The following is a 12,389-nucleotide window of genomic DNA, read 5'->3' as shown; positions in this document are numbered from 1 at the left end:
AAATGAGACATAAAACGATAAAACATTGAATACATACTGTAATAAATAAAAAAGAACACATACTTGTCAAATGTGTATGAAAGATATGTAATATAATAAATATTTTGAAGCAGATAATCCATGTATTCTGCAAGATGGGTGAAGAGCCCAAGAACACAGTGGGTGACAAGTTATAGATCAAACCTTAAACTACACAGGGAGTCACGAGGGTCATGATTATTTTGAAATAAGATTGCTACTCTGGCACTTCATTTAATTTGTTTTATTTTGGTACATAAAAGATACCTAACAATGAACATTTTTAATTTAGTGTATTCTTTCTCTGCTCATGCCTCACCCCTCAGTCTGGTGAAGGTCTCATCCATGCCTTTGTCACCTCCTGCCTCGACTACTGTAATGACCTGCTCTATGGTTTACCCTCCAAACTCTCAATAGACTTCAGTACATCCAGAGCTCCACCTGCCTCCTCACCCTTGTCCTCAGAAATCACCACTGCCTCCCCATCCCTCAGCGCATCCAGTTCAAGCTCCAAGTCCCTCCATAACGTGGCCCCCACCTACATCTCTGAGCTCCTCTGCCACCACACCCCCACCCGTGCCCTACGATCTGCTGATGCCAATCTCTGGTCTTTGAGCTCCCCTCACCATGACTCAGCACAAGACCTGGCAAACAGGGCTTTCTCTGCTGCGGCCCCTACCCTCTGGAACTCCCTGCTCAAACACATCAGAGACTCGTCCACACTCACTGTCTTCTAGGGGTGTAACGATACCCAAGTCTCACGATACGATATTGTCACGGTATGAACCTCACGGTACATTATTTATTACGATATCATGGGAAAGTTCACGATATGGTGGGGAGGCTCCTGATATTACGATATTATACATAATAAGACTGACATTATAAAATGCTTTGACTGGTCATTTGGTAAAACATTTATTGTCATATTCATATCAGTGACATTTTGAACAGCTTGAAAATCCTTTGAAGTTGAAGTGCAAAATTCAAGTAACAACTAAACAATTGTAATAAAACTCTGGGTCGCTCTTGAAGACTTGATTTTCTGAATGCATTCTTAAACATTCTTCGGTGCGTCAGCTTATCAAGTGACTTCTCATGTTGCACGTATTTCTCGAGGTGAACCACACGGTGCACTGGCAGTGTTTGCACGTCTGTTGTTTGTCCGTCACCTTTTCTCCTTTCTCGTTTCGTGTCACGTCAAACCCAAAATGCTTCTAGACCTCAGACATAAAAGCCGCCGGTGCGTCCACAACAAGCGCACTGGCTGATGACATGGCCGCCAAGCATTATGGTCCATGTAGTTTACTGTGCTTTACTGTGGCAATTGTATGACGACGATATTGTGTTATCGCCAATATTAGTTACACCCCTACTATCTTCAAAAAAAGCCCTGAAAACTCACCTGTTCAAAACTGCCTTTAAAATAACAGCATCTCCTGTTTATCTGTTTCTTTCATTTGTGTCTGTGTCTGTCTTGGTCTTTGTGAAGCATCATGAAAAGCGCTATACAAGTGTTATGTATTATTATGTATGATTATTATCTTAACTTATCGGGGGCGTGTACAAATGAATTACTCTTACAAAAGAAAAGATCATCATCACCATTATCATAAAAAATACTGAAAATTATTATGTGCAAGTCAAAGATATTAGATATTGATCTGTACATAATTTTACACATTTTACACTTTATTTAGTATCATTTTTCACTACAAACACAGATTAAAGTTTCAATGTGGAATCTCTTGGAAAGTCAACATCACCTCTGTCTAACATTGTGCTGGGCTTTGAGCTTGAAAGAGGCCCCCAAATCCAAAAAAGCTGGGAGCCAAAGCTGTCACATACACACAGACATAAAGGGCAGAGATAGTTTGATGTTGTTTTTTTTTCTTTTTCTTACAGGTTTTAAGCATCAATAGAAGAGATGGAAAGAGAGAGAACTAACACACAACTGGCAACAAAGCTGGTCTGTTAGAAGAATTATGTTAAAAGTCTATGCTGTGTTTTAACTATACAGAAGTTGTACAAAGGGAAGTATATGCAAGTTTGTAGGTCATTGCAAAAAGAGAGACGAAAACACATATAAAACTGGTTGGAAATTGCCCTAAATGTTTGCTAATGTGGGCGAATGTACAAATATATGAAGGATTTACCAGTTAAGGACAGCCATTACTATAGTACTCAAAACACTACAAGGTTCCACAGTATGCCATTAAACAAATCTATCTGGCAAATATTCAACTACAGGTGTGTGTATTGTTCAAAAATACCTGGATAAACATGCATTCTTATAGTGAGCGGGGCTGCCTCGCCACAGATCTCACCTGTAACTTGCCTTTAGTGGTGTCTCCTGCTTGTCTACATGGAAAAAGAAGTTTAGTAAAGTCTATTAAAGCCATACTGTGTACTATCCAGGGAATGCAACAGAAGGCACTCCAGCAAAAAAAGTTACATCTTGCATCTTTAAAACACTATCTTTAAGTTTGTTGAGGAAATATCAGAATAATGATGTGCCTTTAAAAAATCTATAGGGATATAAGAAGGAAGCAGACTCTCTACTATAAAGTTACACAGTACATCTTTGAAAGGACACTTCGGAATTTTGGACATAGGACCTCATTTCCTAGTGAGCCAGAGTGTTGGAGATGTGTGGAGACACTTTTTAAAATATTCCATCCAGTCCTTGTATTTGCAAAGGTCGCTGGTGCTAGACTAGTGCATGTCAATGGCCATAGTTATCCTGACTCTAAAAACAGTTTTACCCATTGTGCTTACACACAAGTTGATAGAATAATTTTATAAGTAAAACCAACCTTGCAATTTGAAGGATTTATGTGTGAGCAGCAGCAGCGAGTTGTACTTCCTGATAAAAAGCTTGGCAGCGGCGGACTGATATATGAGAAAATAGTCCCTCAACATGCGACGATTCATGCGATACAAGGTTAGTTTTATTTCAAACATTATTCTATCAACACAGACATTTACTTTGACAGTCTGGTGTAATAATAGATCTGCTTCTGGTGCTTTGTGAAGCAGGTCAGACTGTTTTTAGTAGCAGGATAACTATGGCCATTGACATGCACTAGCCTAGCACCAGCGACCTTTGCGAATACAAGGACTGGATGGAATATTTTAAAAAGTGTCTCCACACGTCTCCAACACTCTGGCTCACTAGGAAATGAGGTCCTATGTCCAAAATTCCGAACTGTCTCTTTAAAGCTTTCTATCTTCATGGAGACAAAACCAGACCAAGTTGCAGGTCAGATCTGTGGAGTGACAACCTCGCTCACAGTCAGAATCCCTGTTTTTCTAGGTATTTTTGAGCTATAAAACCACTTGTAATTTAATAAATGTATGGTAGAACAGTTTAATGTCATACTGTTTAACATTCCAAGCATAGCAATGACGGACCCTCTACCAAAAAAGTTCCACAGTATATTTTTAAAGCCCTAACCTTGCATTTGTTCTGAACCATTATGTGCCTAATTAAAGAGAAAAGCAAAGTTAAAAACATACTGAGAATAAACCATCCCCAGTGAATATAGAGCCTGTTACACTACATTGACTCTTGCCCTCACAGAGTTCTCACCATGTGTTTGTGCAGCTGTTGATCTTGTTAGGAGCAGTGTACAGTGCATGTTTGTTTCTCTATGGGAACGTGCAGTTTAATTAAAGGCATGTGAGATTTGGGGAGGAAAACAGGTGGGCTGATTAACGTTCATTCAATTATGAAACTTAATTTTGTTTGGGAAATTCTGCGTTAATAATTCTCTTTGACCCTGATTAAAAGAGGGCAAGAGGAACCAGCTGCCAGAGTCTGTTTACAGAGATGGCACAGATGCAAATAGTTACACAATGTTTACTGGAAAAGTTATGTTAATAAAGTAGAAAAAGTAGTACATAACACAAATATTTAAGCAGTGCAACTCAGAGTAATACAGTAATAGTATCATTAGTGTGTGACGTCACTGCAGAGTATCAGTAGATTTCTATCTAAATAAAACAACACTTCAAAAAAATCCGTGCATCATTCGTTCATTTGTTTTTCAAAATAAAATCACAAATAAGAAAATGAAAAAACAACTATTTTCTTCATTATTTGTCTTCAAAACCAAAATCAAAAAATGCATAACAATTCGTTTTTTCAGTTTTCAATTTTGTGTTTAAATGAATAATGGAAAAAACTGATAAAGTTTTTTTTTTTCCATTTTCAGGCCCTAACCCTTAACCTGCGATGCCGGACTTTTGCGCCGCATACAGACTAAACCAGGACAGAACCAGGACTGAACCAGGACTGAACCAGGACTGAATGTCAGGACGGGCCCAGAGGTGTACCTGCGTAGACTGTTGGGTGATCAGGACTGAGACCAGTACTAGACCAGGACCAGACTGGGACTGAGACCAGGGCTGAGACCTGGACCAAGATCAGACCAGGACCAGACCAGAACTGAGACCGGGACCAGACCGGGGCTGAGAGTGGGACTGAGATCGTGACCAGACCGGGATCAGACCAGGACCAGACTGAGACCAGACCAGGACTGAGACCAGGACTGAGACTAGGACTGAGACCAAGACTGAGACCAGGACTGAGACTGGGACCAGACCGGGACCAGGACTGAGACCGAGACCGGAACCAGACCAGGACCAGACCGGACTGAGGCCGGGACCTGGTTTATTCCTGTTGTAGTCCTGTTTTAGTCCTGCGATCAGTCCTGGTTCAGTTCTTGCCTCAGTCCTGGTCTCAGTCCCAGTCTGGTCCTGGTCTGGTCCCGGTCTCAGTCCTGGTCTCAGTCCCAGTTTGGTCCTGGTCTCAGTCCCAGTCTGGTCCTAGTCTCAGTCCCAGTCTGGTCACGGTCTCAGTCTTGGTTTCAGTCCTGGTCTCAGTCCCAGTTTGGTCCCGGTCTCAGTCCTGAACTCCCGACAGTTTGAGAAACACTATATTAAAGGTGCAGAGAGATGAAATATGGTGAGAAACATCGTCTAAAATTAATCTATGCCCTGTGCTAATTAGTCCAGAGTGGAGAGATAGAGATAACACATAAGTCTACAGTCTGTATCAGCACAGTTCGTTACAGTCTGGACAAGTTTAGAGAGATGACAGGGGAGGACAATGACTGGGGACCATAGCTGCTGCTTCTTCTTCTTTTATGCGATTTGTGCAGAAGTAATTTTGCATTAGGAGATCACAGATAATTAGGCAGATTTACAGCCCTGGGCATGGGAAAAGAGAGGGGGGAGTCTCGCATAGAGCACTTTTCATTTTTAGTGGTGGCTCTGAGCAGTAACTATGGAGATTCATCACCACTGGTTTGGTTATTCACGTCTGACACTGCAGCAGTAGTTGGGCTGTCTGAATCTTTGTCATTTGGAGTTACAGAGAGAATTTAAATCGCAAAATGACAGCCCAAAGTCAATTTTTAAAAGGGCTCATATAACGCTTTTGTCTGATCTATGTTATAATGTTGTTTCCTCATCACAAACATTGCTGGAGTTGTGTTTTGTTTCATTCACACATCTTTAACACACAAACCCTGCATATTTAGGTTTAGAGTTTTTCTCTCAAACAGAAAAAACAGTCTGTTCCTCCTTGTGATGTCATGTGGTAATACAGCACTGTATTTTTAAACTCCATACACATTCACTAGAATCATTAATAGATAATACATTTATAATAATAATACATTTTATTTATATTGCACAGTGCTACAGGTAAAAAAACAGTGAATAAAAGTGCATCACACTAAAACTATTACAGTACACAACATAGAACTAATAAAATACAATTAACAAAAGTCGTTCATTTATAAACAGAAGTAGACTGTGGGGCTCTCAGGTGGTCGGGGAGTGTATTCCAGAGCTTTGGTCCAGTCACCCACTGTGCAGAGTTTGGTTCTGGGGGGTTGGAGAGTGTTTGTGGATGCAGAGCGGAGGGTGCGTGGGGGGGTCTGGGGAGTGAGGAGTTCCTTAAGGTACTGGGGGGATTGTCCATGGATGCACTGGTGGGTGAGGAGGGAGACCTTGTACTCGATCCTGAGTGGGACAGGGAGCCAGTGAAGGGATTTCAGGATGCGGATGATATGATCAAATTTGCACAGCCTCATCTGGATCCTGGAAGCGCTGTTCTGAATGATGCAGCCCTGGAGGCTCAAGATGCTCTGTTCAACCTTGTGATGCCATGAAGTGGGCATTTTCAAGTTCAAGTTAACAGCTTTTTACATTTAATTTAGTAGATATGGGAATGAAATTATCTAAATTAAAATTATTTTACTTTATTTGAGTCGACAAGCAAAATTATCTACCCATAGAATAAGTGTGTTTTTCTTAATTCAAGCAACCTTCGATTTTGTTTCTTATTTTAAATGCAAAAAGTTGTTGTTTTTCTTATTTTAAGTGTAGCAAGATGCATTTTCATATTTTAAGTACAAAAAGTCATGTTCCACTGGCGGATAATTTTAAGCAAAAGATGTTCATTTTGTCTTCTTATATACTTTAACTTCTTGGGTTCTTTTTAAAGACAATACAGTAAAGTGTATTTACCTTGCTGACATGTTTTACTTGTGAAGTGAAATTTGCTAAAATCATGATAAAACTTTCTTGATTCAAGTCATCTTAACTTGGCTAGATTTTGTTTTTTGCAGTGTAGTGAAAAACACAGTAGAATTCCTGTATTATCACGTAACATCACAAGGTGGAACAGGGGTTTTCTGTTTGAGAGAGCTCAGCCTAAATATGCATAGTTTGTGAGTTTGTGTGAATGAAACAAAACAAAACTCCAGGTATGTTTGTGATGAGGAAACAACATTAGAACATAGATTAGAAAAAATAGTGCAACATGGGCCCTTTAATCATTTTCATTCAGACCATTGTTTCCGAAAGACTACCCTCAGGTGGGTCACAAGAGATTTTTTTTTGGGTCGCCTTGTCACAATCTGCACGTAGGTCTGCGATATACATATCCATCCATCTCCCTGTACCCCCCACGCTCCTCACTTTTACCGCAGCACCACCATGCCAAACCAATTTTCTGTGGGGACACTGATTATAGTTTTTCATTGTTTAACTCTTGAGTATCATATTTTTCGGACTATAAGGTGCACTGAAAACCCCTTAATTTTCTTAAAAATCGACAGTGCCTTATATTCCAGCACGCCTTATGCATTAATTCTGGTTGTGCTTACTGACCTTGTATCGATTTTCACATATATTCCACTGAGTCATGTCCTTTCATCTGACAGAAGCTGAACTGCATCAATGCACAAGGAGTGAGCTTTTTTTTTAAATTGCTTATAGTTTATGCAAATTAGCCATGTGGTTTTAAGTTTCATTTCTGTAAAACGTAAACAAATGTGTGCAAAGCTGCATTAAACACTTTATTACTCAATGTATATTTGAGTCCTCCTGGTAGAAAATAAAAAAGTCTCAAGTGTCGTCTGTTTGTTTCGCTTAATGTACCTTATAATCTGGTGCGGGTTACGTATGAAAACAGACGAGAGAATTCAACATTATTGATATTGCGCCCATAATCCGGAGCGCCTATTAGTCCAAAAAATATGGTAATACTAATTGTTCAGAGAGACACAATCACTCAGTCAACAATAAAATATCCTCATTAATGTTCAATAATGGTCACAGCTTTATTTTGTGAATTACGAATAATGTGTATTGACTTGGGTCGTGAGGAATTGTGACTTTTAAAATATCGGTTCCCAGAAAAAAAGTTTGAGAAACACTGATTTAGACTGTACATGGTGGAAGTAGCATTGTAATACAGGGGAGATTATGCACATTTACTAAGCAATATCTTTTTTAATATACCTAAGCTTTGTCTTAAAAGTTAGATGAGTCCTTTGTTGACTTATTGGACTCCAGGCTCGTAATGTGGACCTGGATTGTCCTGGTCTGGCGGTCGTCTGGAGGGCACGTCTGCACACGGCTCTGTTTTCTACACGGTTCTATTAAAGCTTTAGCATCTGGACCATTGACTTGTACCAACAGCACATAACCTTCAGCTCCGAACACTCTGCCCATTAACTCCCATTAGTCATCTGTTACCGTGGACACAATATACAGAGACACAGAGACACAGAGATATGGAGGTGAAGACTGCAGGTGGAGACTTTTATAGGAAGAGAAAGTCAACCAGTTTCTATTTACTTCTATTTCTATTTTTATACTAACAAACTGTACGTAGGTCTGCCACAATAACACATTTTGAAGCACAATATATTGCTAAAGAGAATACTGCGATAAAAGATAATGAAACTACTTTATACCACTGACACAAGATAATCCCTTTTTATTTTTTGTTTATCTATATCAGTGTTTCCCAAACCTTTTTTTTTTTCTGGGGACCCATATTTTAAAAGTCACGATCCTTCGGGACCCAAGTCAATAGACATTATTCCTAAATCACAAAATAAAGGTGGATTTGACCATTATTGAGGATATTTTATTGTTGACTGTCATGTCTCTCTGAACAATTAGTATTATTCAATTTTTAAACAATGAAAAACAGTAAATGAACCAGCAATAAAAGGTCAGAACTGTATATTGCAGATCGTGACAAGGTGACACAAAAAAATCTCTTGCGATCCACCTGAAGGGAAACAATGATCTACGGTATCATTAAAGGCCTGAGCTGCAACAAATAAAAAGCGTAATGGACTAAAAATTAGCCAGCGAAATGATTTATTCTACCCCCTACAGCTCAAAACTTACCTCATTAGATAAAAATGGCAGAAATATTCCCACTTTTGCAAAGAAATTGTACATATGATAAATACTGAGCCCCAAAATAAATTGTCCCAGCTTTCGTATATTGAACAATAAGTCGATATAGTGATTACAGTAACAGGCCTATTTGTACTACTAATTAATCATGTTTTTACTCAATCACAGAATAAGTTACCACCACACTGGTATTTGGGTAAATGTGTTGAGGGTAAAGGTTTTCAAAGGTGCTACTATTATAGCCAAATAAATTACTATTACAAAGCCTATGCATTCTCTAGTGTGGTCACAGTACTGACATTTGAAACTTGATTTTGATACTTAAAAGGTCCCGAATGATGCTGTTTTCTGATCTCTGTTCCTCATCACAAATGTACCTGCTATTATTTAGGTTCTCTCAAACAGAAAACACAGTTCCACCTTGTGATGTCATGTGGTAATACAGCAAGAGCTCCACTGTGCTTTTAAACTCCATACACCTTCACTAGAATCATTTGGATGATTTCAGTCCTGGAATTGTGAATTTCTATGGAATTAAAGGTAAAAAGTAACTGCTTCATGACATCACAAGGTGGAACAGAGCATTTCAAGGTTGTATGGAGGATTTTTTTTTGTTTTAAATTGTCAATGAAAGTTTAAAATACCTTTACAGAGACACAGCAGTTTGTAATTTGATGACCAAAAAAAAAAAAAGGAAAATCTATCAACTGTGGACATAGTGAGGCCAGATAAACATCAGCCGATAGAAAACGAGGCTGCCTCATTTTCTATTGGCTGTTAAGTTGTCAATCAAACTCCCTAGTGTAAGTGACTTGTCGGCGCGCGGGGATTATGTAGCTTATGCAGCTGTTCTTAGAGGCTTTTTCAAATTATAGCCTCCTCACATTTCGCACAAAGTTTGTTGCGATGGCGGACGAGAATCCACGACCAGTTCGCTGCAAAAGAAAGTAAGTTTTTGAGGTTGCTGAAAGAAGAAGAGAAGGGGAAAAGGAGCAAAGCCAAACTGAGGTGATTCTTGGAGATTTCTTCCAGCGATGGCGCGAATGAAGCAGACAAACGGTCTAAAGACTGAAGACGCGTCGGTCGCTAAATTATTTCTAGACAGGTCACTTCAACAGTAATTCTGAATGCACACTGGCTGTAAAAAAGCGTGATTTCTAGAGTAATGAGGTGGGAGGAGATGTTTCTGCTGAAGGAGCTTTGGAGGAGGAAGTTGGTGTCACGCATACGCAAGGACTGTCGCTGTATTTCTCTTCCCTTAAAAAAATCCTCTATACAACCTTTCAGAGCACAATAATGAAACAAAACACAACTTCAGGTATGCTTTGATGAGGAAACAACATTACAACATGTCTCAACGCTCATAAGAATCCATTGAATAACACTTCCACCTCATACTGCAACTATTCTTACAGCAACTACTAATAAACCATACAAAACCTCCTTAAGTACGCAAATAGTACTGCTTGCATTAATTATGAAAAGTACTTCCACTGCATTTACAATGTGATGCTATGGCCATTACTTAAACGACCGCAAAAAAGCTATTACAACCTGAGCTAATTTCACTTTCACGACTCAAGAGGGTGCATTGAACATAAGTAAATAAGTTGTATAATATAACATAAAAGCACCTCTCCAACAATGCAATGTAATCCTATAAAAATGAATTAAGACCTGTCCTATTACATCCACTGACTGTACTGGACAAAGGGACACTTAAACAAACTTGTAAAACAGAGGTGATTTATGCTAACAGCCCGCGCTAGCCTAAAATCTATTATGCGCTGGTCAATTAGTGATCGTAATGGTGCATTCAAGGGCGTTCTGGTCAATGTAACACAAGCAAGAACTGTTTATCAGCTTTTTGCGCCCATCAATCACTGTGAATCTATGTCCCCAATACAAAAGCAGTGAAACCAACCAGGCATAAGAGCTTGAGTTTATTCTGGTTTAAAAGGGAATACAAGGACAGTGTAATGCCACAGACTGAAACATAAACTCATTTACGCATGTTTTGTTAGTGTAACCAGCTATGTTTGACTTTGTGGTGCGACAGAAATGCTCTGCTGATTCTGTTCGGAGAGTTGAATTTGTAATTAAAGAGAGGAAAGTATAGAGAAGCCGTGTCCTTTGGTAAGTTTGGACAAGGTGAGAATTACAAGCTGGTTGAAAGTTTTTTAAATAGTGTTTTTGCTATTATACAAAGTTTCACAATCAAGTGTAGCTAATGGAGACTGGTGTTGCCATTGTACAAAATTTTCAATACTCAATACCAACTCCGATACCACGATGATAATAACAACACTCTTTATTTAGACAATAGAGTGTGATTTTCAACATTCAATTATAGTAGACCGGGAGCCAGGTCCACTCCTCAGGCTCCCTTTTTACACTATTATTTCCTGTTATCTTATGTTTTGGTCTATCACAAGTTGATAGTGACCACCTCCAACTCAGCCCCGTTTGGTCTCAGTGCCCAAAAACTAGCCTGATTCATCAGCCGGTTTCACTTCGTTGAAACCGTCTGACCTTGCAGCATTGGGATTTGTTTGCTCAAAGGTAGGCAGGTGCTTTTTTTATTTAACCAATTGCTGCTATTTGGTTGTGACATATGTAATGCGCCAAGTCCCGTAGGAAGAAGAGCAATAACGTCTTTGCCCTTGATAAAATTCACCAAACATTCTCTTTGTTTCGGCTTTAAATCTTCAATCTTTTGAATCGTTGCCAACACAGAATGTATGGCTTTGTCTACATCCATCTCGACCGCTTTGTTTACTGTTGTGCTGTACCACAAAAGGGACCCAGACAGGCGCTTGTGTTTGTTAAGGCTTCACAGCTCTTTGCTGACTGGCCAGTGCGCGAACCGTCTAGTGTATTCCGATTCCTGACCTAGTCGCTGGAGAGAAATTAAATTGAGCGGAGGCACTAGGTGTCACGAGCCTGGCTACCAAAAAACACCCTATTTAGGAAAAGCTGCTGGCAAAATTATGTACTTGTAAATATTAAGATACTGCAACTGCATAAATGGTCCAGTAACTCTTATTTTCCACAGTGTATCCAGACACATAGAGGAAACTAGCAGAAAAAATATTCTGGGGCTTGCTGCCTTTCAACTGTCAAATATCATCTTCAACATACCCCAAAAGACAAAAAAATGTCTGTCCACCTGACAAATTGTCATCAAAGTGATCATTTTCAAGCAATATATAGTTCCTTTAAGGCCTATAATACTTTCTTTTGTATTACCATGTGGCCTTATATCTGCATAATCCCTCAGTTCGTTCAGGCATGTTTCAAAGTGGTCTGTGGGCATGTACTAGTCTATCTGCTCTTATACTTGTTCTATACAGCTCAAAATCATTCTAAAGTTATTCAGGAAAGCTTCATTTCTGTGAATGTGACTTTTTTAGTATCGATACCCACTCAAATCTAGTTTTAGTATCTGATTTTTTATACTTTTGACCACCCTACATTGAAGAAAAATATCTGGCAACAGTGAGTTGAATTGTATTTGTATAGATTCGTGCTCACTCATCCGGAAGAATACAATACATGTTTAAAAGGATATATTATCTGGCAACCCTTAAGATATTATTGTTCATTATTTTGTTATTTGTAATGTAAACAGACCCTGA

General features: G+C 39.1%; 1 protein-coding gene across 1 annotated transcript in view; it reads right to left on the bottom strand.

The window, feature by feature from the left end:
- Window positions 1-12,389, bottom strand: part of LOC110171014 (dipeptidyl aminopeptidase-like protein 6) — a 416,594-nt gene that overhangs the window by 47,607 nt on the left and 356,598 nt on the right.

This window comes from Boleophthalmus pectinirostris, unplaced genomic scaffold (genome assembly GCF_026225935.1).
Source record: "Boleophthalmus pectinirostris isolate CB_2022bp ecotype Guang Dong unplaced genomic scaffold, ASM2622593v1 HiC_scaffold_15, whole genome shotgun sequence".
NCBI classification, from domain to species: Eukaryota; Metazoa; Chordata; class Actinopteri; order Gobiiformes; family Gobiidae; genus Boleophthalmus; species Boleophthalmus pectinirostris.
The sequence above is the reverse complement of the archived record's forward strand: the minus strand, read 5'-3'. Positions and strand labels throughout refer to the sequence as shown.